General features: G+C 48.8%; 1 protein-coding gene across 2 annotated transcripts in view; it reads right to left on the minus strand.

Moving 5' to 3' along the window:
* Positions 1-421: 421 nt before the first annotated feature.
* The window catches only part of CYP39A1 (cytochrome P450 family 39 subfamily A member 1), a 252,446-nt gene continuing 229,533 nt past the window's right edge, over positions 422-23,334 (minus strand). For both annotated transcript variants that reach the window (XR_015296603.1, XM_086926236.1), the window contains one exon: positions 422-1,527. The gene's annotated coding sequence lies outside the window, so the exon portion shown is untranslated. The remainder of the gene's footprint in view (positions 1,528-23,334) is intronic.

Raw genomic sequence — 23,334 nt, forward strand, 5'->3', positions numbered from 1 at the left:
CTAGTAGCTTACAGCAGGACCCGGGGGGAGCGCCTGTCTGTAGTCATACATTCATCAAGACGAAGCACCCTCCAAATGCACCTATTCTAGTCTTGCCGAGGTCCTGGATCTCTCAATTTCTCATTGTTCACAGATGCATTTTTTTTCCGAGAAACACAGAGAAGAATAACACAAATGCTGTAAGTGGACAGCATATTAAGAAATAATTGCATATGGAAAATATTTCAGTTGGATTGTAATGTCCAGACATTTGTCTTACCCAGACATAAGTAAAGGGGAAAAGGTAAAATATGTTCGCTGTCCTGGAATATTTGATTACTATGAAACATTTTACTTTTTAGTGCAGGTTTTGTGTAGACTTTGTAGAATAACAAAGTCAACTGCTTATTTAATAAAAAATAAACTTGTGAAGGCATCCATATTTTGCTGTGCACATTGTAACTTTATTTCTTATTGTTTGCATTCTTTTTCTTTTAAACTAATTTTATTGAATGTTATACTGTTAAACAGACAAATATTTCATAGGATAAACCCAAGCGTGCACAGTCAGGATTAATCCAATATTGGGAAAACAACCACTGGTGCAGTGTGAATTCTTGATGCAACATTGTTGCACCACACATCCGTTTTTTTAAAATTCCATTGCTAACCGCATGAAGGATTCAGCCGACACGTGGTTCGCCCTCAAGCTGTTAGGCAGTTCGCTTTATCAATGCTGGAATAACATAAAAACAAAATCATGGTAAGACAGTTCTTATCATTGGTTTACACACACATGTTATCATTACACAGTAAGTTTTGTCACTACAAGCTCTATATCAGAAAAGTAACTGTGATTTTGGTACCAGAGTGTGAAAGTTTCTTTTGTTGTAAGTTGAGTAGATGGAAAATGATCACAGTTCAAATGTCTTATCTATGGGACTGGGGATGCGGGAAGCCTAGGAGGTAACTGAGAAGACAGATTAAGGAAGGGGCACGAAAATTATCTGCGGGTACCTTAGAGAACGTATTATCCAAATCCACGGTTGAGTATCTGTGAAGGAATGAGATCGATTCTGAGTCTAGGTAGGGGAATCAAGCAAACTTTATCATCTACAAGTGCACAATATATAGACCATAACCACAGCATGTCATGTTCATCCCAACAGATTCCTTGCCCTTCTGAAGCGTTTAAGAGATTGAAACCCTGGGGCTACTCAGCACAGGTTGTGTTTTCTACCTAAATTTACAACGGCTCAGCAAGGGTCATCGATCAGTCTGATCCTTTTTAATATTTATCTCAGACCATTGATCCCCATCGTTAAATCCTATAACATCAAGCTGGTGAATTATGCAGACGATATGCAGCTCATTCTGAAGGATGCCATGTATCTCGGATGCGTCCTTACAATGCATGCGTCTGTTTTTCTTCATCTAGGCACATTTAGTATTTTTTCCTTGAATTTGTGACATTTCCATTGGAAGTTCGATAGCAATGTCCAAAAACTGCAAGCGCCTTTGGAAGATTTGACAGTATTTTCTGTTATCCTGGAAAATACAAGCACATACATTAAGTTGCAATACACTTTAACCCATTACTGACCAGATCTTTATAGGCAAATTGTTTTCTATCATTTATACAAACAGCAAATGTAATGTTCCAGACAATTTTCTCTTTTAAAAAAAGTGCCACAATCTCCAAAAACTTTAATTGGGTTGGTGACTTCTGTTTGAACATTTCTCAACTAAGTAACGTCCTATTTCACATGGTAACAAAAAATGGCACGGCGCCTTTGAAAGTCGTTGACTTCAGTCTCCCACATTTAAAAAATTCCCTAATGCTAGATTCTTTACACGGTGGCTGCATGGATTAACACTGTGGTTTACTGTAAGGATCAGCTATCCCATTATTGGGAACTAATGCCAAGCAGATCCAGACCTACTGACATCTGGGGGCCTTTCGTGAACTGGTTGGACTCGGGTGGATCAGACCTCCGCGCGGATCAGACCATTAATAATGACTAGGGTTGTTATTGAACAGTTGCCCAGACAAACATTTATGGATATAAGGACGCATATGCGATTTCAGGCAGAGGAAGTTGGAGTTGAGTGTGGATGGAGTATCTTGTTGGCCGGCAGGACCAGGGAGGAAACAACAGAAACATGACATACAGATTTGTGCAATGATAATTCGGTGTAGGTAGGGGGAGGGAAGGGGGGAGTTTAATCTAAGTTAATATTTATATGCTATATGCATTTCAGATGTCAGAATACTTTGGATCGATTGCTGATATGATAGAATATAAGACACAAGAACTATACATCGCTGCCGGCCCGCTGGGTTGTAGGCGTGAGAGCTGTGTACTGGTTGACACAACTGCATTGATTTCATGCTGCCAGCCTCAGAATTGTGGACAAACAGCTGTGTAAAATGTGATATACGTTAAAAAAAAGAAAAAATACCCATACAGTGTCTGTTTACAAGTTCAAAACTGCCCTGTTTTGTTAATGTGGGCAACTTTTTTAAATATCTGGTTAGCTAATGGGCCCACTTTTCTTTCGGTGCCCAGTCCGACACCTGTCCTTTGCATGGTGTGATGAGTGTGGTGTTGTCCTGTGTGTATAAAGTACACCTGAGTGGTCGCAATATTGATGGTATGCTTTATGTGTATGTCTGGTGTTTTTCCTCAGGTAACACATTAGTCTGAATAGATGTCTGATGATATTAGGTATATTGGATCTTCTGAGTTTCTTTTTTTTACTTAAGAAATAGGTTATATACAGAAACCCTCAGGAGCCAGTGTGTACCTTGTACAGCCTTCAGGCCTGGGCCAATACCAGTGCCGGATTAAACCCTGAGGAGGCCCCTAGATAGTTGAAATTTCGACCCCCGCAGTAAATCAACAAATTTTTAAATACTCACTTTCCTCAATTTGTTTGCCTTCAAATCTTTCAGGATATCTTGGAAGTATGCCTTTTTGCAAGTCCTTGTATTCATTGGAGTCTTTAATGTAAATGTTTTGTTTCTTTGAGTTGAATCATTGTTTACTATCCTTTGGAAACTATTTAAGAAAGCTTGACTATAATTTTCTTACAAGATCAAATAAAAATTATTTTGATGAGTTGTCATGGTGCCTCTAAAAGGAGTGGGGCCCATAGGCCGGCACCTACTTTGCCTGTTTGGTAATATGCAACTGGCCAATACTCACTGGTGGAAAGTGAACAATCCACAAACTAAGATCACGCACTCCAGACACCAGGACGCTAATGCAGGCTATATGGACACATATAATACAACACAAGTTCCTCCTTTCAGTCAACACAAAAAATGCACTTCAGAGGAACCAGTATTATTAACACCCTACAACACATGTAGACAAACACACTACATGGTGCTCTGTATATCAACATTCTCCAACTTACATGACAAAAGAAAGTTGTAGTGGCTGTAGCTCAGAAAACACAACATTTGCGCATTCACTAAGATCACCTATTTAACTGAGTAATAATGCCAGGCATACTCTCTGGGTATAGCAGACAGAACAGAAGGTTAGAGACCCGTGAACAGCCAATGAAGACTTGGATAGGTCTGCTCCCGCCATCGCTAAATCAGCACCAATGTCCCTGCGACCTTTAGGGTTGAAGAGGTGGGATTTATTAGGTTGAGCATTCGAGACGTATTGTAATTTCTTATGTTGGGTTAAAGCCGTGCCCCAGCTTTTGATTTGTTTGTTTCAGTGTCTTTCAAAAATCCTTGCTTGCAAGTGGTCCATCATGCCTCTTTGTCCCTCCTTTCTCTCTTCCGTTCCTCCCATGCAGCAGGGACTAAGTACTGTCTAATCACACTACAGTTCTCTGTCTGTTCTCTGAGGCACTACTTATTTTTTTGGTCTCCTGCTCTGTTTCTGTTTGCCAGTGTGTAGTTTCAGCACCATCGCTGATTACATTTAAATATAGTTTCCTCCCTCCCACCTCCTCCGAATTCAACAGTTGTATTGGGGGTAGTCTTTCGCCATGCTTCCTTCTTCGTCGGTTATATTTTCTAGACTTTCAGCAATTTTCGATGTCAACCATCATTTGGACTTTTTTTAAAGTAGGATTTTAGTTGGTTTTGGGCTTTGTCTTAAGGAGGATTGGGCTTGTTCCTCTTGTGAAAGCTGCTGCACTGAGCACCTGGTGATCTGTAACTTTTAATCACTTAAAAATAAACTGTAACTTTTAATTACTCCCTACGGCACCCGCTTTCACTTCTAAATATTCAGCGGGAGGGCAGCCTTAATTTTAAGATATTGTCTGACACCTGCCTTCACTTCTACATGTAAGCACAACGTTCGTCTTCACTTAGCCCACTTTCACTTTTATATGTAAGCGTCACAGCCGCCTTCACTTTTAAATACTAAGAGTGATGCCCGCCTTCACTTTTAAAATCGAAAAGCGTCTGAGGTCTTCCGCGTTTTAACTCACATTCCATTCAAATATGGCTGTGAGCGTTGCTGCCTCTTAATCACGCACCTGTCGTTTGAAGCTCCCTGTCTGTATGTGTTTCCCCCCTCGTTTGTGCACGTTTGTGCACATGCTTATTATCAAACGTCTCATGGGAATGGCTGTACCACCCCCTGGAGATGTTTGGATCCGGGTGATAGTTTGCTGGCTCGCGCACGCTAACCCCGGGGTTTTTGGGTGTTGTTCGAAACTTTGTAGCGCCTGTGGTAGCTAGCGCTGCTCCTCTTCAGAACGCCTCATACTCATAAAGACGTTCTTGTCTGAGTGCTGGAGACATCGTGGGGCTGTGCTGACACAACAGTACATACTGCTTTAGTTGGTGTTTCTTTGATGAGTGGTCTTCTGACAAAATCTGGGTAAAAAACATCTTTCGACCTTTATTTTGACACTTTTTAATACCCAGCACAGATCTGGTCTGTGATCGTCCGGTAACAAAACACACAAATCAATTGCTGTGCACCAGCCACTAAAACACTTTGATTAAAACTTAGTGTGAAAGATACAACAGCCTGTCTACATTGTTTTCCTCGTGTAAATCCTCTGTAGTGCCGAGTGATTATGTAATTTGCAATAATTGAAAACCTGAGCTAAGCGTGCCCTCGCACGGACTGGATTTACTACATAGCCGCTCCACGGAGGGCAGCACAAAGGCGATGCTCGACTTGTAGATGGCTGCACCGCACACAAATGCAAATGGCGGACGCTAAGTAAGTGATTAATTAATGCTAAGCATTCAGCCGCTTAGCTCTCTGCTTCTAAAGTGAAAGGTGACAGACAAAAAGAAAGAAAGAGCATTACCCTGGTGTTTCTACTGCAAGACCGGCTAGTGGCTGTGGAGGCTTTTGGTCTGGTCTGCTGCTAGTTTTATGCCTGAGTCCAGTGACTTAAAGTCACTTAACACCATGTGTTCCCATGCCGTCTTAGCATCTATAAAGTAAATGCGCTTCTAAAGCTTGCTGTGCATGGACTCTCTGTGCTGCAGCATCTCTTTCTCAGATGCCTTGTAAACAAACTGTGACTCCTGACAGACAGCTGAGTGTGCTGAAGTGTGACGGGCCTCCCCGCCCGGGGGGGGGCTCAGAGCTCCCTACTTAGCCGCAGGAGGCGTTTCAGTCCACCGGTAACTACATTCAACCAAGCGCTGGCACCAGTGATGTCCTTTGTGGGAAGCTCTTTTCTAATGGATTAATCACATTCACAATGTAAATGCTCCCATATTCTCATTATACCTTATGTTTGTGAGCATCTTTGCATGGTGAGCTACTCATTTCAAGCACCCAGCAGAAATTGTTTACATTCTTTGGAACTCTCAATTCTGTGCCTCAGTTCATGAGCTTAGGAATTCTAATCAATTGGGAGGCAATTAGTTCAAAGTAAGTCAGAAATCGTATGTGACTGGGCGTGGCTTGGACGGCAATGTGGACGGTCGTCTGAGTCCGTCGGCTCCGTATCCCTGAGGGAAAACTAACCAGCCAAACTAGCCAGATCCTGCCATAAAGCACAAAAACGGGCAGGGGAAGATCTGCGCTGAAAGAAAACGGACGGAAGAAGAAGGAAGAGAAGCCACAACACCAAGAGATCAGCCCTTACACCCACCACGGACAACAACAACAAGATGTACAAGATGGCGCCCTGAGGCTAGTGGGAGCCATTGACAGGAAAAGCAACGGAGAGCGAAGAGAGGAGACACTACAGCACCGTGCCATCACTTCCCCGTCAATCGGAAGCGGTGACCCACACCAAAAACGTGCCAAACTCACACCACTCTGATACCCGATATCCGCGAAGCAGCAGGGTGTCCAAGCCGGTGATCGACGCGGGTACAGCGAGACTGCCCAGCGACCCAGCGACCCAGTGACCCACCGAGCCAACCAAGGGGTGAGCTTCTGACTGGGAAAGGCGCCAAACCGGAAGTAGCTGCGGGAGAGGGCGCCATTGCCGGAAGTCTTCACCAACCCCAGGCGGAAGGCGGAAGCAGGAGACCGGAAACAACAAAGCGCAAGAGCAGCTTCACCGGAAGTTCTCGCACGAACAGGGAAGCGTGCGGGAATCAGCACCGGAGGTAAGAGCGTAGGACCCCCCCCACAAGCGGGAAGCAGGCGGAGAGAGCGCGCATCCAGCAGCGTCCGACCCGGCTGATCGGAGGAGGAAGGACCACGCCTGGGGCAGGATAGCGAGAGGCCATAGCGCAGGAAAGGGGCTCGAGAGCCGGAGGCAGCAGCAACCGGAAGCCCGAAGGGGGTGAAACCAGAAGGCGACAACTGCACAAGGAAGCAGGGCGGGCGCTGGAAACCGCAAGTAAGACCCCACACACAGCGCCGGGCAGTGTACGCCGCAGGGTGCACACTGGATCTACCGCCAATCGAACCTGCACCGCCTGGGGGGAAAGGAGCGCATAACATCGCTCTACACACAGGAGGTGAGCAACGCAACGAAATCCCGCGACCGCCAGCACCTGACAACGTGCGAACTTAAATTTAAACAGCAAAGCAGCATTCAAGCCTCGGCTAGGAAGCAAGCCAAGGGCCCGGAAGTCACTAGGACAACGCCAGAGCGGAGGGCGAGTGGTGGCAACAAAAAAGACACACGCAGGACCAAAAAAGACACAGAAACAAGGTAACACAAGACGCGGAAACACGATTAAGCGCCAAGACGGCAAACAGAAGCAAAGAGGGCACACTGGCCTTAAGTTAAGTAAAGTGGAAGCCGCCCCAACCAAGAGAGTGCATAGAGGCACAACGACAATTCAGATGGACACACCTACAAGCGCTCAATAAGACCACAAACAGCAACAGCCCCACAACAGCCCCAACATCTTCTGGAAGCGAGGCGCATAGGGCTGCTAAATCAAGGAGCGAGTGGCCTGAACAGCCGCGAACGAGACAAAGCACACGCTGGCAGGACCAAAAGCAAAGACCAGGACAAGGCACATCAGGGAGCCCAGCAGATACAGAACTCAAGGGATCCACGTGCCGGTGTCAAGGGCAATAAGCGTACCAAAGGGGGTCCTGGCAGAAGGGCGGCTAGGCAACATCTTATCTAGAAGAGGCATTGGAACAATGACGGGCAACGAGGGGAAGAAAGGAGAGGAGCAAAAAAGGCCCAAAATAGACACTCAAGGATCACCCTCGAAAACTAAAGGCGAAACAGTCACCTTAGAGACCATCCTAAGGAGAATAAATGAGGGCAATGAAGTGGCGAAAGAGACGAAACTCAAGGTGGAGAACATGCAGCTTGAGCTGGCGGCTATAAGAGCGGACCTTCACAAAACAAACACAAGAATGGAAGCAGCAGAAGGCCGAATAAGTTCAGTGGAAGATGAGACAAGCGAAAACACCAAGGCCATAGCGGAACTGCAGAAAGCCACAAAAGCCATACAAAAGCAACTAGCGGAGAAGGACGACAGGGCAAGAAGGGGCAACGTAAGGATCCTTGGCGTACCGGAGGGAGCAGAAGACAAGGCGGGCTCGTGTGCAGCCATGATAGAGGAGATGATCCCACAACTCACAGGCATCACATTTGAGAGAAGGTTCGAGGTGCAAAAGGCCTACAGAGTACCAGCAGGGAAACCAATGACAGGCAAGGGGCCAAGGGTGATAATTTGCAATCCGCTCAGGCTGAGTCAAACAGACGCCATCTTTGCCTTTGCCAGAAAGAACCAGAATCTGACGTGGGCGGGAAGCAAGATCGTGCTAACCCAGGATTACTCGAAGCCAACGGTGGAGTCAAGAAAAGGATTCCTGGCCCTCAGAGAAACCCTGCGTAAGAGGCGCCACCTTCAGCTTTGTTGGCCCTGCCAGGTTCAAAGTAACAGACAAATGGAAAACAATGATCTTTGAATGCCCAGGAAACCTAAGGAACTACCTACGAGGACCACCGGTGGAAGAGATGGAGGAAATAAAAAGCCCCGGAGCAGCGAAAAGAAGTGCCTCACCAGACGTGAGCGGACAATCTGAGTAAGGCGCACCACAAAACTAAGGAATACGTAGTACACAAGACAACATGCCTACCTCATGATATCCGGGACAGATAAATAGGAGCTGTAACTAGACACAATGGCCTGGGGGTACTCCCAAGCAGATACAACAAGGCTCACCGCCGGACGGTGGCAACCCCAACGGCCCACTATGCAACAGAGACAGAATAAGACTGTGCCTTTTTCCCATCCTACCTCAAGGCTACACCAAGGAAGAACACAAACTCTACCTCCGGGACGATGCGGGGCAGAGGAACTTTGTCGTCGCACACCCACTCAGCAAGTAAGGGAGGGTGAGGGCGGGAGGAGGGATGGGCGGAGGGGTCAGGGAGAGGGGGGGAAACGGGGAGTGTGTACATGGGCTTACCTTCTATCATCTTCTCTTTTTCCACTATCTTCCTCTCTATACTCTCATGTCGAGGACCAGCAAGTGCGGGCATAGATACCGAGAACCACATACAACACAGAGACCAGAAGCACACAAGGAAGGGCCAAATAAACCGCGAAACACAAGCATCATAAAATGACAAACATCAACCAGAGCAGCATCGCGACAGACATTAAGATAGTGTCCCTAAATGTCAAGGGCCTTAACAGTCCGGTCAAAAGGAGGAAGGTGCTCCAGCACCTTAAGAAACTGAAAAGCGACATATATGTGCTCCAAGAAACGAGATTAGAAGCAGCAGACATTAGGCGCATAGGTGCGAACTGGATAGGCGAGGTTGTGGGATCTCCGGCACAGAATAAGAAGAATGGAGTAGTAACAATTATCAGCAAAAACTCCAAACTAGCAGTGGTAGACTCACAAGCAGACACCCAAGGAAGGACACTGGTGACCACTCTTAGAGGAGCGGGAGAAACATTTCATGTAGCGAACATATATGGTCCCAACACCGAAGACAAATCATTCTGGGAGGGGGTTGGAGCACAACTTCACACCCTACCGCTGGGCGACCTGCTGATAGTCGCGGGAGACATGAACCAAGTTTTTGACTCAGCGATCGACAAGCACCCACACAGACCAAGCTAATCAACAAACAATCCCAACATCCTGAAGAATCTTTGCTCCAAACTCAGATTGAGAGACCCATGGCGCCTAAGCAACCCAGATGCCAGAGAATACACATTCTACTCCAACCCACACAACTCATACAGCCGAATAGATTACATCCTTATGTCAGAAACACACACCCACCTCATAGACCACACGGAGATAGGACGCAGATCAGTATCAGATCACTCGCACATAAGTCTAACTTTATCGGGCAGGCACAACGAAAAAGCCAACCCGTAGATGGCGATTCGATGACAGCCTACTCCATCACACCTCAGCGAAAGCCGAGATAGAGGAGGCGATAAAAGAATACATGCTAATGAATGACACACCAGAGACAAAAAGGGAGGTACTATGGGATGCTCTAAAGGCCACCATCCGGGGAGTAGTCATGACACTCAAGGGCAGAATGAACAAAGAAAGGAACAAGAAAATTGAAGACCTAGAGAAAGAGATTAAAAAGCTGGAGAACAGCCACATAGCCAGAATGGAAGATAAGAACACACTCACGAACCTGACCAAACAGAAATACGAACTCAATAGAATATTGAGCGAGCGAGCAGGGACTTGGATTAATAAATATAAATCTATTAACCTCTGCACTGCAAACAAAGCGGGCAAAAACCTAGCATCCTACCTAAGAGGGAAACAGAAACAGCACACAATAGGGGCCATCAAAGACAGACAGGGCAAGTCCAGGACTGCAAACAAAGACATCCTAGAGGTTTTCAGTGATTTCTATGAGGGATTGTACACCAGGGATGGAACACTAAAGGAGGATGGGGGCAAAGAGCTGCTAGGAAACATAACCACACCCACATTATCAGACCATGAACGCGACATCCTAGAGCTGGATATAACGGAGGATGAGATAGAGAAAGCCACGGCAAGCCTCAAGGACAATAAAGCACCAGGGCCAGACGGTTTCACAACTGGCTTCTACAAGCACTACCTGCACTTTCTCAAACCCACAATGAAACAGGTATTCACAGAATGTGTCCAGACTGGACGCATGGCACCCTCAATGGCTGAGGCAAACATAATTGTTATACCAAAGGAGGGGAAGGATACAAATGAGGCGAAGAACTTTAGACCGATCTCCCTCATAAATGTAGACTGCAAGATCTACGCAAAAATACTTGCTAATAGACTCAACGCATACCTACCCAAACTCATACATAACTCTCAAGTGGGCTACCTAAAAAACCGCATGTCCCACAACAACTCGAGACTACTATGCCACATAATTAACCACTCGTCCCGAAGCAGCAACGCAGCAGTCATGATAGCCCTAGACGCAGAGAAAGCTTTCAATAGGGTCTCATGGCCCTTTTTAGATCACTGCATGGCGAAATTTGGGTTAGGACCAAACTACAGGAAGATGGTGATGGCCCTATACAGCAATCCCAAAGCGAGGGTGGTGGTCAACGGAGGCACATCGAACATACTCAACCTAGGCAGGGGTACGAGACAAGGCTGCCCACTCTCACCAGCCCTATTCCTATTAGCCATGGAACCACTCCTCATGATGATTAGAACAAATGAAGATATAGTAGGGATACCAATAGGGGGGGGGGGACCTTTAAGTTAGCGGCGTATGCAGACGACGTTCTAATAGTCACAGAAGACCCAGAAAGATCCATTAAAGCACTGACTGACACTATTGATAAATACGCCCAAGTCTCGGGGTACAAACTCAACAAAGACAAATCAGAGTGCAAGCCGCTAAACATCCACACAACAAGAACGGTACTAGGGACATCCGGTTTAGCATGGCAACAGAAGCCCATAAAATACATGGGCATCCTCTTTGAGAGAGATCTAAGAACGACACTGGAACACAATGAACAAGCAACAATCCAGAAAATTAAGGATAAAGTAGAAGGGTGGTCCCCCAAATTCACAACATGGTGGGGGAGGGTAGAAGCGATAAAAATGATGTTAACACCTGTGGTCAACTACATGCTAACCATGCTCCCACTTATTAACACAGAAGATTTCCACAAGAGACTAGACAAGATACTGAACAACTTCCTGTGGAGAGGGAAAAAACCCAGAATAAGCCTACACAAGCTCAGACTCACAAAAGATCAGGGCGGTCTGAACATAACAAACTTCAAAAGATTCCAGGTAGCATGCATAGCCAGACAGGGGCTACACTGGCTGGACCCAAGACAGGAATACACCCCAGCGCATGGCTAACACTAGAGCGTGGACTATTGAAATGCATGAACCCCATCACCCTCCTCACCGCCACCCGACACCCAGCAGTCAAGGACAACCCCGTCCTGAAGAACACGAAAACAGCTCTCCTGAGTGTCGACAAACTATTGACAACAAGCATAAGGGGCAGCCAACTTGAATCCATATGGCACAACCCTACATTGAAATACAGAGATAAGGTCCTAGACATGCACGAATGGTACAGACATGGCATCTCCACTGCCCAAGACCTTCAGAAACAGGGCGCGTACACAACATTCGACACCATCAAAGAAACACACAACCTACAAAGCATAGAGCTCTACAACTTCCTGAAAATCAAAGTGGCTACCAGAATGGCAAACCTCAACAGCCGGACGCCATCGCTCATACAACTTGCAGCCAGTCTCAACACACTAGGACACCAAGTAGCACACCTATACAAAGTCCTCCGCCCCAAAAACACCAAACTGAACGATAAGGTCACAAATTTCTGGGGGGGGGGCAGCAGGGAGGGAGCTAAGCGAAGTAGAGAGAGCAGAGCTGTGGAGATCCTCCACTAGGAAAAAAATAACGGCAGCGCTCAACCAGGAGGCGGCAGAAGACAACGACTAACAGAACCTGGACAATCGAACTATCGCAAAGGCATGCTGGCCTCCCCCCCTCACCCCCCCCGGCGCCCTTTTTCTTTCTTCTTCCTCTTTCTCTTCCACTCATGTATATCCCATGCTCCATGTAAATATATTTTTTTTATACAATAAAAAATTACAGAAATTTTAAAAAAAAGAAATCGTATGTGACCAGAGCTGAATTAAACATATTCCCAGTCAAGCACACAACAAAAATAATATATTCAACTTTTTTGGGCAGTTCACTTTGTGATTTTTTCGTCAAAGTTTATTAATTGCCTCAACTAAGTGGTTCCTAACCCTTTAGGGTACGTCATCCAGAATTACAAAGAGCATTCTCTAAGGACAAATAATGGTTCCACACATATTTCACAGACTTCCACTGTGTATTTATTCTCTCTTTTCACTTTCTTTAGTTTCATATTCTTGCAGGACTTTGTTTACTAAGATCCACAGATTAAGGCGGCCAAGCTTCAGAAATACTTCTTCCCAACATTAGCACAAAAGTCTCTTAACTATTTTCCGGTAATGTATTTCAAGTAGATAGACGGATTGACGTCCTTGTGATAAGTAATGTTCTAACATGTTCTTTCTGGCTGCTCCTGAGTTTTCCTTACCACCTCTGCCTTAGGATCAGATGTACTCAGCAGGATGATGATGCTCTTTCGTTGGCTTGAATCCTTTGACTAACAGATACAGAATTAAGTCATGATGAGAAGAACCAAAGGGTGTGGCTTGAGCGCCGATGTAAGCAGAAGAGGTCCGCGGAACTCCTCCGTGGCCGCCCTCCGTATCAAGTGATCCTGTTAACTAATCAGGGCCCCCGGCACTGCAACCAGTGGCGGAACAGCTGGTGCCCGTTTGTAGATGAGATCAGGATGGTAGTGAGGACGGCAGAGAAGAAAAATGAGTCTTCCTTTCTTGCTGTAACCTGCCGGGACGAGACCCAAAAGGCGGGCCCCGCACGGAAAAACAGACGCCTGACCCAGAAGACGGCTGCTGCAGACTGTGAGTGCCCCGGGAGTGTCTCTGCCTGAAAGTGAAGCTGCCCGGGAGGTGGAAGCGACTTGCCTGGGCATCCGCTGAAAGGAGGCATCAAGGAGCAGCGGGAGATGTCATATGTGCCTTGGCTGGCCAGCCGTGGTTCCCTGATTCCAAAATGGCGGTGCGCGGGACACCGTCTACGCCGCGGTGAGACCGCTAGCATTTGAATCTTGCTATCGCTATACAGCGCAGCCGGGGCTGCATCGGAGCGATTACTGACCTGAGCTGCTAAGCCGGCGGCAACCTGTGGCATTACTGCAGAGGAGTAGAGGGCTGGCCCGGTGAGCGGGGCTGGGGCTGACTGAGTGCCTCAGACCTTTGGAGAGGTAGGAGTGCAAAGCCCACGAAAGACCAGGGGGGGACGCTTCTGGAGGCTGTGGCACTGCCTGGCACAAGATTGAGCAAACGAGGTGAGAACACCTGATGGCCGGGGGTGACCTCTGAGTGCTCAGTGGAACATGTCCGGGGGCTGCCTCTAGGAATCGAGCAGGTCGCCTTTAAGCCCATCTGGACACTGAGATCAGTGGGGGAGCGGATTGAGGTCTAAACATGGAGGTCCGTGCAGAGGTTAAAGCTGCTGTCAGTGCGGAGGCCCTGCGCTTTGGAGTGAGGAGAACTGGGACTATTTGTTGATGGGGCATGGGGCGCAACTTCCCTAGAAGCCTGGGTGCGCCGTGAGTTTGTAGCTGGGCATAAGCCACAACATCGCAACAGGCAAGGAGAACTGACTAATACAGGGAGGACATAACTGGCTTTCCTCAGTATTGACATTATACAGAGACGAGGGATTTAACGCCTGGAGAGTCTGCTTCCAGGATACTTGAAGCACTTGGGGTGGCTACTTGGAGAACCTACGAGGAGGGACCATCTGACCAGCAGGCGCTTGGCGACAGCTGGGCGACATCACCTCAGTAGGAGTGAAGCCACTACACCATCTAACCGGAGAGGGTGGGGCTCATAGACTCCCCTTGGATAGCCTACTACTGCTGACTATGGGTCGCAAGATGGGCAGAGTGTCCAGGAAAAAGGATTTTGAGGTCCTGCGGATGGAGGAGACAGAGCAGCATATAGATGACGAAGACGCTGCCACTGGGGGGCGAGAACCTGGACAATCCGAAGACCCATCATTGGGGGATATCATGCAGGCCATTATTGCTTCTCAAGAGGAGCTTGAGGCGAGGATGGACGCCATTGGCTCGGATCTCACGCTATTGAAGGAAGACCACAGAAAACTCAAAGAGAGAGTAGCGACCAACAAAACTACCATGAAAGACATACCGGACAAGGTCGCCAATCTGCGAGACTCGCTAAAAGAAGTGGTGAACAGGGTCAAAGTGCTGGAGATGAGGGCTGAGCACAGTGAAGGGCGCTCACGGCGAAATAATCTCTGTATCGTAGGTGTACCGGAGGGCAAAGAGGGAACTGATGTGGTCCAGTTCTATGAAACCTGGCTCAAAACGGAGGTGGCACCGGAGGGCCTATCCCCCTTTTATGCGCTGGAACGTGCACACAGGGTCCCGGCTCGCCCGCCCAAACCTGGGGCTCCACCCCGCCCTTTGGTGGTGAGACTGCTGCATTATAGGGATAGAGACTTCCTATTACAGCGAGCCCGGGAGCAACAGGATCTACAGATCGAGATTAGTAAGGTGATGATATTCCCAGATTACACTCGGGAAGTACAACGGCAGAGGACCTCCTTCTTGGCTATCAACCGAAAGTTACGCCAGCTTCATCTCTCTTATGCCATGCTGTTCCCAGCCCGCCTCAGGGTAACTGCACACTCGGAAACGCTCTTTTTTCTCACCTCACAGGCTGCGTGGGACTGGTTGGAAACCTGTACTCGCACTGGCACTCACTCGCCACAATCTACTTCTCCTCGAGTTCGATTGCCTACCTCGTCACCTTTACAGAGAGGCATCTGCCCTGCTGATCGATGACAGGAGCAAGACAGAGCGGTCCTGGCAGTGGCGGCCATTAGTCATGGCGAAGTCAGTCCAAATAGCAACGACACAGATAATGAGAGAGCTGGGATGGAGAGTTCGGGAATGAGCAGTGCGCTGGGACTCACTGATGCTGAACTACCAGGCGTTACTCCACAGACAGCGGATGGGCTCTTTAGGTGATCAGCTTGCAGAAGGTACGTGGCACGAGAGGGTAGGATACTGGTTGTGACTCCGGGGCCTAGTGTCCCAACAGACACACTGAGGGGGAGCCTACAAGAGTTAGGGGGTCCCAATGGGTCAATAAGCTACAACGGGGGAGGTAATGGGGGGGTTCTGGGACCAACGGAAGTGAGCCATGCACCACCTTCTTTCTGTGCTTCCTTGTATTATTGTCCTTGTTTGGATGTGGGCCTGTATTTGTGCACCTGTCCTGGGGATGGGGAGTTGGGTAAAGTTTGAAGTTGGGGGTGGGTGGGGGGGATCAGACATGTCGCTATGGGGGCTCTCTGGAGTCAGGGCCTAGATTTGGAGCCATGGGTACCTCCGTAGGAATCAAAATTATGTCCTGGAATGTTAGGGGGATGCACACTATGGGCCGGCAGCAAACAAATCATGCCTACATGGTGCGCAGAGGAGTGCAAATTGCATTGCTACAAGAAACCCACTTGACGAAGACAGAAAGGGCAGCATTACAACGTCGTTGGAGGGAGAAGGTGTTTCATACTACGTATTCGGCCTTTTTGCGAGAGGGACCTTGGTGTGAGTGCGGGCAGGGGTGCCATTTCAATGTGTCCGGTAGATTATCGACAACGAAGGCCGATTCACAGTAGTGTTAGGGCATCTAGATGGCCGGGATATTACGATAGGAAGCATATATGCACTAAATATTGAACAACCTGCATTCTTTGCACAGTTATCCCAGAAACTGGCAACGGTCTTGACGGGCCCTATACTCCTTTGGGGAGATTTAAATTGCATTACTGAGGTGGACCTAGACCGCTCCCATCCACCGCTCCCTGACGCTCCCACACACAGGATTGCAGAAGCCCGACGGGACTGGCAACGGCACTGGGGACTGACGGACACTTGGCGGGCTCATCACCCGGGGAACAGGACTACTCTTATTTCTCAGCTCTACATAGAGAAGTGTGGCTCAAGTGGTTGGAGCGGCAGACCCTGATGCAGAGGTCTGGCCCGGACCAGGGTTCAATTCCCCGCCTCGGCGGGTCTTGGGCTCAAATTTCCCCGGACCTGACAATTCTTGCCTCGGTGCCTATTCCAATCATGGCGTCCCACTCTGTAACTCTGGGCAATAGCTTGCTTAATCTCCACAACGGCCCCTCGCAGCGGGATGCCTGGCTTTCACCTTGGGGATGCCCAGTAATGGGTTATCTCGCAGGGGAATACCAGGACGGGTTCCCTAAGCAAGCGCTGGGACGCTTTCGGGCAGCCATGCGCTCTACAAAATCAAATTTCATTTCATACATGAGCTGCATGTACGGTTGGATTCTATCCTTTGCTCCCCTGATGTGCATATGATGGTCACGTTGAGTGACTACTTAGCCAGGACGACATCTGATCACAATCCGTTACTGGTGTCTTTGAATTGGGTCAAGTCAAGTCAAGTCAGGAGATTTGTATAGCGCGCTACATACCCGGAGGGTCTCAAGGCGCTTGAAGAAGGGAGGGGAATTACATGTCAAATATCCAAGTTTTAAGTTGCTTTCTGAATGCTAGGTGGTTCTGAGTGAGACGAAGGTGAGTGGGGAGTGAGTTCCAGGTTTTAGCTGCGAGGTAGGAGAAGGATCTACCTCCTATGGTGGTTTTATTGATGCGAGGAACGGTAGCAAGGGCTTGGTTGGAAGATCGTAGCTGGCGAGAGGGGGTGTAGAAGGAAAGTCGTGTGTTGAGGCATTCGGGTCCAAGTTCGTAGAGTGCTTTGTGAGCGTGGGTTAGGAGGCGGAAAGTGATCCTCTTATTGACGGGGAGCCAGTGGAGGTTTTTCAGGTGGCCAGAGATGTGGTCTTTACGCGGAATGTCTAGTATGAGCCTGGCTGATGCGTTCTGGATGCGTTGGAGTTTTTTCTGGAGTTTTGCGGTGATACCGGCGTATAGGGTGTTTCCGTAGTCCAGGTGACTTGTAACCAGTGCATGGGTGACTGTTTTTCTGGTTTCGGTGGGGATCCAGCGAAATGTTTTTTTGAGCATGCGGAGAATGTTGAAGCATGAAGATGAAACGGCGTTGACTTGTCTGTTCATCGAGAGTGAGGAGTCCAGGATGACGCCCAGGTTCCGTGCATGGTCCGTCGGGATGGGTGCTTTTCCAAGGGCATCTGGCCACCAAGAGTCATCCCAAGCGGAGGGGGAGGTACCTAAGATAAGGACTTCTGTTTTGTCTGAGTTCAGTTTCAGACGGCTGCGCTTCATCCACTCGGCTACTTCTTTCATTCCTTCATGTAGGATGGTTTTAGCGGTGTTAGGGTCTTTGGTGAGTGATAGGATCAGTTGGGTGTCATCCGCGTAGGAGATGATGTTGAGGTTGTGTTGGCGTGCAATGGTCGCGAGGGGGCTCATGTATACGTTGAAGAGGGTGGGACTGAGTGAGGAACCTTGGGGTACGCCGCAGATGACTTCAGTGGCCTCAGACTTGAATGGTGGGAGGCGGACTCTCTGGGTTCTTCCGGTGAGGAACGAGGTGATCTATTCCAGTGCTTTTCCTTGGATTCCGATGTTTCTGAGGCGCTGTAGAAGGGTGCTATGGCAGACTGTGTCGAAGGCTGCGGAGAGGTCGAGGAGGATGAGGGCGACTGTGTCTCCATTGTCCAGTAGAGTTCGAATGTCGTCTGTTGCTGCGATGAGGGCGGTCTCCGTGCTGTGTTTGGCTTGGAAGGCAGATTGTGAGGAGTCGAGGGATTTGTTGCTTTCGAGGAAGGCGGCGAGCTGGTTGTTGACGGCTTTCTCGATGACTTTGGCCGGGAATGGAAGGAGCGAGATGGGGCGGTAGTTTTTGAGTTCGGTGGGGTCCGCAGTGGGTTTTTTCAGAAGGGCGCTGAGTTCGGCGTGTTTCCAGCTTTCCGGGAAGGTGGCGGAATTGAGGGAGCAATTGATGGCGTCTCGGAGGTGTGGTGCTATGATGGAGTCTGCTTTGTTGAAGATGTGGTGAGGGCATGGGTCTGTGGGGGATCCTGAGTGGATGGAGTTCATCAGGTGGATGGTTTCCTCAGTGGAGATTCGGTTCCAGTTATTAAGGATGTTCAAAGGGGGTGGAAGTACGGCAGTAGGGTGGGTGGGATGGTCTCCGGGTTGGTTGTCGAAGCTGTTGTGGATGTCTGCGATTTTGTTGTGGAAGAACGAGGCCAGGGAGTCGCAGAGGGCTTGAGAGGGGGTGATGTCGTTGGAGTTGGCTGAGGGGTTGGTGAATTCTTTGACGGTGTTGAATAATTCCTTGCTGTTGTGGGCGTTGTTGTCAAGTCGGTCTTTGAAAGCGGCTTTCTTGGCAGACCGGATTAGTTGGTGGTGTATGCGGGTGGCGTTTTTGAAGGCGTCCCTGGTGGTGGTGTTTGGGTCTTTTTTCCAGGCCTTCTCGAGGGATCGACAGAGTTTCTTCGATTTCTTAAGATCATCGTTGAACCAGAATTAGGTCCACTATTCCCAGCTGGCGTCTTCCCCCGGAAACACTGGAAGACCAGGACTTTAGAACCACCATAGGTACTGCTATAGAGGAGTACTTTCAGAACAACACTAACACGCCCACTAGCCGACATAATGAGTGGGATGCATTTAAAGTAGTGATACGAGGTCGCTGCATCAGGGAAGCAGTGGGAGTTCGTAAAACCTTATTGAATGATGTACAGAAGGCAGAACAACGGCTCAGGGATATAGAAAGGGAAAGACCCGGACGGGAGGATAGACAAGGGGATCTCATGGCGGCCAGGGAGGAGTTTGCGGCACAGGTAGAGAGGTTAAGATGTTTCAATTATAGGGCATATATAGCACGGGCACACGCAGAGAGGGACAAATCTGGGGCACTATTGGCTTGTTTGGCCAACCTGGCACTCAGGGGGACACCGATTTTAGAACTGCGAGGCGAGGATGCCATAACCTACTATGGGCAACAGGCTATCAACACGCAGTTTCTGACATACACTATATCATAGTCGGCTAGATGCCAGAGTTCTGGAGGAGGGGGGATTCTTGGACATTGAACTGCCGCAGGTTGAGGTGGAGCATGCAAAGGTCTTAGGTCGAGCAGTGGAGTTGGGAGAGATCAGAGGAGCCATAAAGCGTATGGCCTGGAACAAACCCCCTGGCACAGATGGGCTACCGATTGAGTTTTATGCCACGTATGTGGATCTGTTGGCCCCCCAGTTGTTAGCCCTCTTCAACTGATCAAAGCAAGATGGCGACCTGCCTAGCTCAACTAGAGAAGCAGTAATTATACCGCTCCTCAAGCCGGATAAACCGGCGTGGGATCGCACTGCCTATCACTCTCTCGCGATGTGTAACCTCGATTATAAGATCTAGAGTAGTATTTTGGCCAGTCGATTGATGGTTCATATGACTACACTTGTGCATGGTGACCAGGCCAGGTTTATTCCTTCCCGGAATACGGCTATGAATATACGGAGGCTGTGCCAACTGGTACATGGCTCAGTGGGTGAGGGGGGAAAGGCGTGCATACTATCGATTGATATTGAAAAGGCCTTCGATAGTCTCGAGTGGCTATATCTATTCAGGGTCTTGCAGGCATTTGGGCTGGGCGAGGTATTTGTGGCTTGGATGAAGATTCTGTATAACCTCTCGACTGCCAGAGTTCGTGTGAAGTTTCAGTGGCCTGCAGCGTGGGCAGGGGGACGAGGCAGGGATGCCCGCTATCTCCCCTCCTGTTCGCTCTGGCAATAGAATCACTAGCTGTCCATGCAAGATCGGGTGGTATTACAGGGGTGTGGACGGGATGGGTTAGGCACAGTACATTGCCCTATACGCAGATGACCTTTTAATGTTCCTCGCCAATGCTGCTGAGGAGTTACAGGGTGCCCGCAAATTGCTGGCTAGTCTGGGACGGATGGCAGGGCTCAGAGTCAACTGGAATAAGACGTGCCTTTTTCCGGTCCGCGGGGTAGAGCTGAACCACAGGAAGGACTGGATGTGAAATGGGAAAGCAGATGCTTCCCTTATTTAGGTGTTAGAATTTATCATGAGCCTTCTGACTTGTTCGAAGGCAATATAGGACGGGCATTGAGATCTACCAGGCGCAACTTTGATTTTTAGGGGACACTGCCTCTATCAGTAGCGGGGAGAGTGGCGTTGCTAAAGATGGTAACCCTGCCGCGCCTACTTTACTATTTTGGCTCTCTGCAGCTAGGGGACCTGGAGAATATTTTACCCATCTAAACACCATGGCTACGGGTTTTCTATGGGGCTCTGGGAGATGTAGAGTGGCGCTGAGCACCATGATGCGCCCTAGGCAGGAGGGAGGGTTGGCAGCCCCTGATTTTGAGGCATATTATCACGCGGCCTAAGTTCAATGGTTCATGCAGTGGATAGCAGGGAGACTGGGGGTAGATGCGGACCAAAGGGGTATGGACTCGGGACTCCGCCGGCTCTCTCGGACTCTTCTCCAGCTGCCGGTACGCAAAAAGGAGGCACAGAGGGACCTGTGGGTGGTGCGTCAATGCTGGATTCTCGCCACCAGGAGAAATAAGGCGGGGCCCTCGTATGCATCCGAGATTTCATTACGGCTCTGTGAGGTGTTGCCACATGCAGGGGATTGGCGGAGGTTGCAGGACTGGGAAGACCTGGGGATCTCTAATATTGGAGACCTTTAGGAAGATGGTAGTCATATACCCTTTCAAGACATGAAGATATGAAATACCCAGATAAGACTTTCTCTTACACGCGGCATTGACGGCAGCCATTCGAAAACATTGGAAGAAAGGGATGGAGGAGCCATCGACCTTTCTCCCCTGTCAATATGTGGTCTCTTCAGCGGGAAAGGCGGTTACCTGTCTGTATAAGCAGATTACGCAGGGGTTCAGAACTCCTTTAGAGGGGCTGCGCATTAAATGGGTAGCGGACCTGGGGACACCTATTGAGGAAAAACCGTGTTAGATGATGATGGAACGGGCGTGGAAATGCTCTAGGAACACGAGATTTCAACTAATACAGTTTTATGTGTTCCATCGAGCGTATCTCACACCTCACAAAATTAACGAGTTTTTAGGATCCCGTACAGCCTGCCCGCAGTGCAAACTAGAAAATGCCACATTTGTTCACATGTTCTGGGAATGTCCACTGTTACATGGGTTTTGGGGGGGAAGTCACAACCAGACTAAATGAGGTAACAGACAGGGATATCCAACAGACCCCAGGTTTTTGCCTGCTACACTGGTTTCCCCCCACTGCCACAAGGTCACCAGAAAATTTATAGATTTAGGATTAGTCCTAGCTAAAAGAGAGATTACTAGCCATTGGAAGGCGGTCACTGCACCTAATGCTTCCCGTTGGCTGAGGGAATTTATAAAGTGGGCTGACTGTGAGGGGATTTTCAGACTACAAATGGCTCAGAGAACCAATAATGACAAATTGTTGGAAGCGTCTAGGGCATGGGTAGCAATAGTGGACTTGCTCAAGAGCCCAACTGATGAAGATGATTGACCCTCTGAAGAGGGGGGCCCGTACTTGTGACCTGGGACATTGCCTTGTTAAAATCAAGTTTGCAGCGTAAACATTATCTGCGCCATCTTGTCCCTTTTCCAGGCCCATACGTGTGCGTAAGCAGCAGCCATTTTAAGTACCATGGCCTCTCTGCCCATTGCCGATTGCCAGCGTGTCTCTCTGACCTCGCAAGCATCCCCCGCGCACTGACAGCCCCCGCACTCACATGCTCGGGCCATAAACCACAAGTTCAGCGCGGCCCTGCCTCGGAACCACATCCCGTACCAGGCCAACACCTCCCTCCATCCCTTTCATGACCACGGATCCTTTGATAACCCCTTTCCTCCGTGCCCGATTGTCCAAACTGATCCCAGGCCATCACCTAGCCCTGCGGATGTAGTTTATTGCTCCTACTGTAAAACTCAGCCCTCTTCAAAGGAGCTAAGATTAATCAATGCTTCCACCCCATGAGATCCGATCAATCGCACACATTCCGGGAACCGGCGGAATGTCCAGCTGCACGATAGTCATCACCTACTGAGATTGGGGTGGGGACTTCTACTGTAGATATGTGTGGGAGCGGGCCTGAAGCGGGGATTACGAGGATGTCTTTCCTCACATCAAAGCATTTGCAAGAATAAGCCATATGTAATAAACTGCAATAAAAGCCATAAACTTGTGTATAAGAGGCCAGGCCTGGGAGATGCAGTTAGCGCACCTCGAGACGATACCCCGTTTGTCTGATCTGACGTGTTCTGTTCCGACGGAATTAAACTTTGTTTCCTGCTTCTCCAATTTCCAGCGCCAGCCTCTTTATTTGTTAAATCCTCAAATGGTATGAGAGGCGACTATCGCCAAGCAGCGTCTAAAGGTGGAATAAGCACTGCTTTTTCCACAATTAGCGTCCCAAGCGTGGGGCCCATCAGCGACACGTGGATCCAGTGGGAGAGGTCCTGACGACAGAGTGAACGACTGCAACGATCAGGAAGAGCTCGAGCCCGATAGACCCTCGTCTGGCAGCCGATCATCCGAACTTCACCGGTTCTGAGCCGACCTCTCTCGAGTGATCTACGGTCCTGACTGGGAACCATCAGGAGTGCTGCGGCAACAACGGAGAGTAGAGGACGATCGGGCGCTGGAAGTGGAAGACGGGAAACTGTCCATACGGTCCGGGTAAGGTCGTGATACTAGTATTACTCATTGATTGCATCGTTTAACCTCGATTAACGATATTGATTGCTTTTTGAGACATTCTCTGCCTGCAAACGGTGAAGAATAGAAATATTCTCTTTCCCTTCGAAGGTAGTGAAGGATAGGTAGCGCAGACTTTTTTGTCCATATCGGTAA

This window comes from Lissotriton vulgaris, chromosome 6 (genome assembly GCF_964263255.1).
Source record: "Lissotriton vulgaris chromosome 6, aLisVul1.2, whole genome shotgun sequence".
In the NCBI taxonomy this organism is placed as follows: Eukaryota; Metazoa; Chordata; class Amphibia; order Caudata; family Salamandridae; genus Lissotriton; species Lissotriton vulgaris.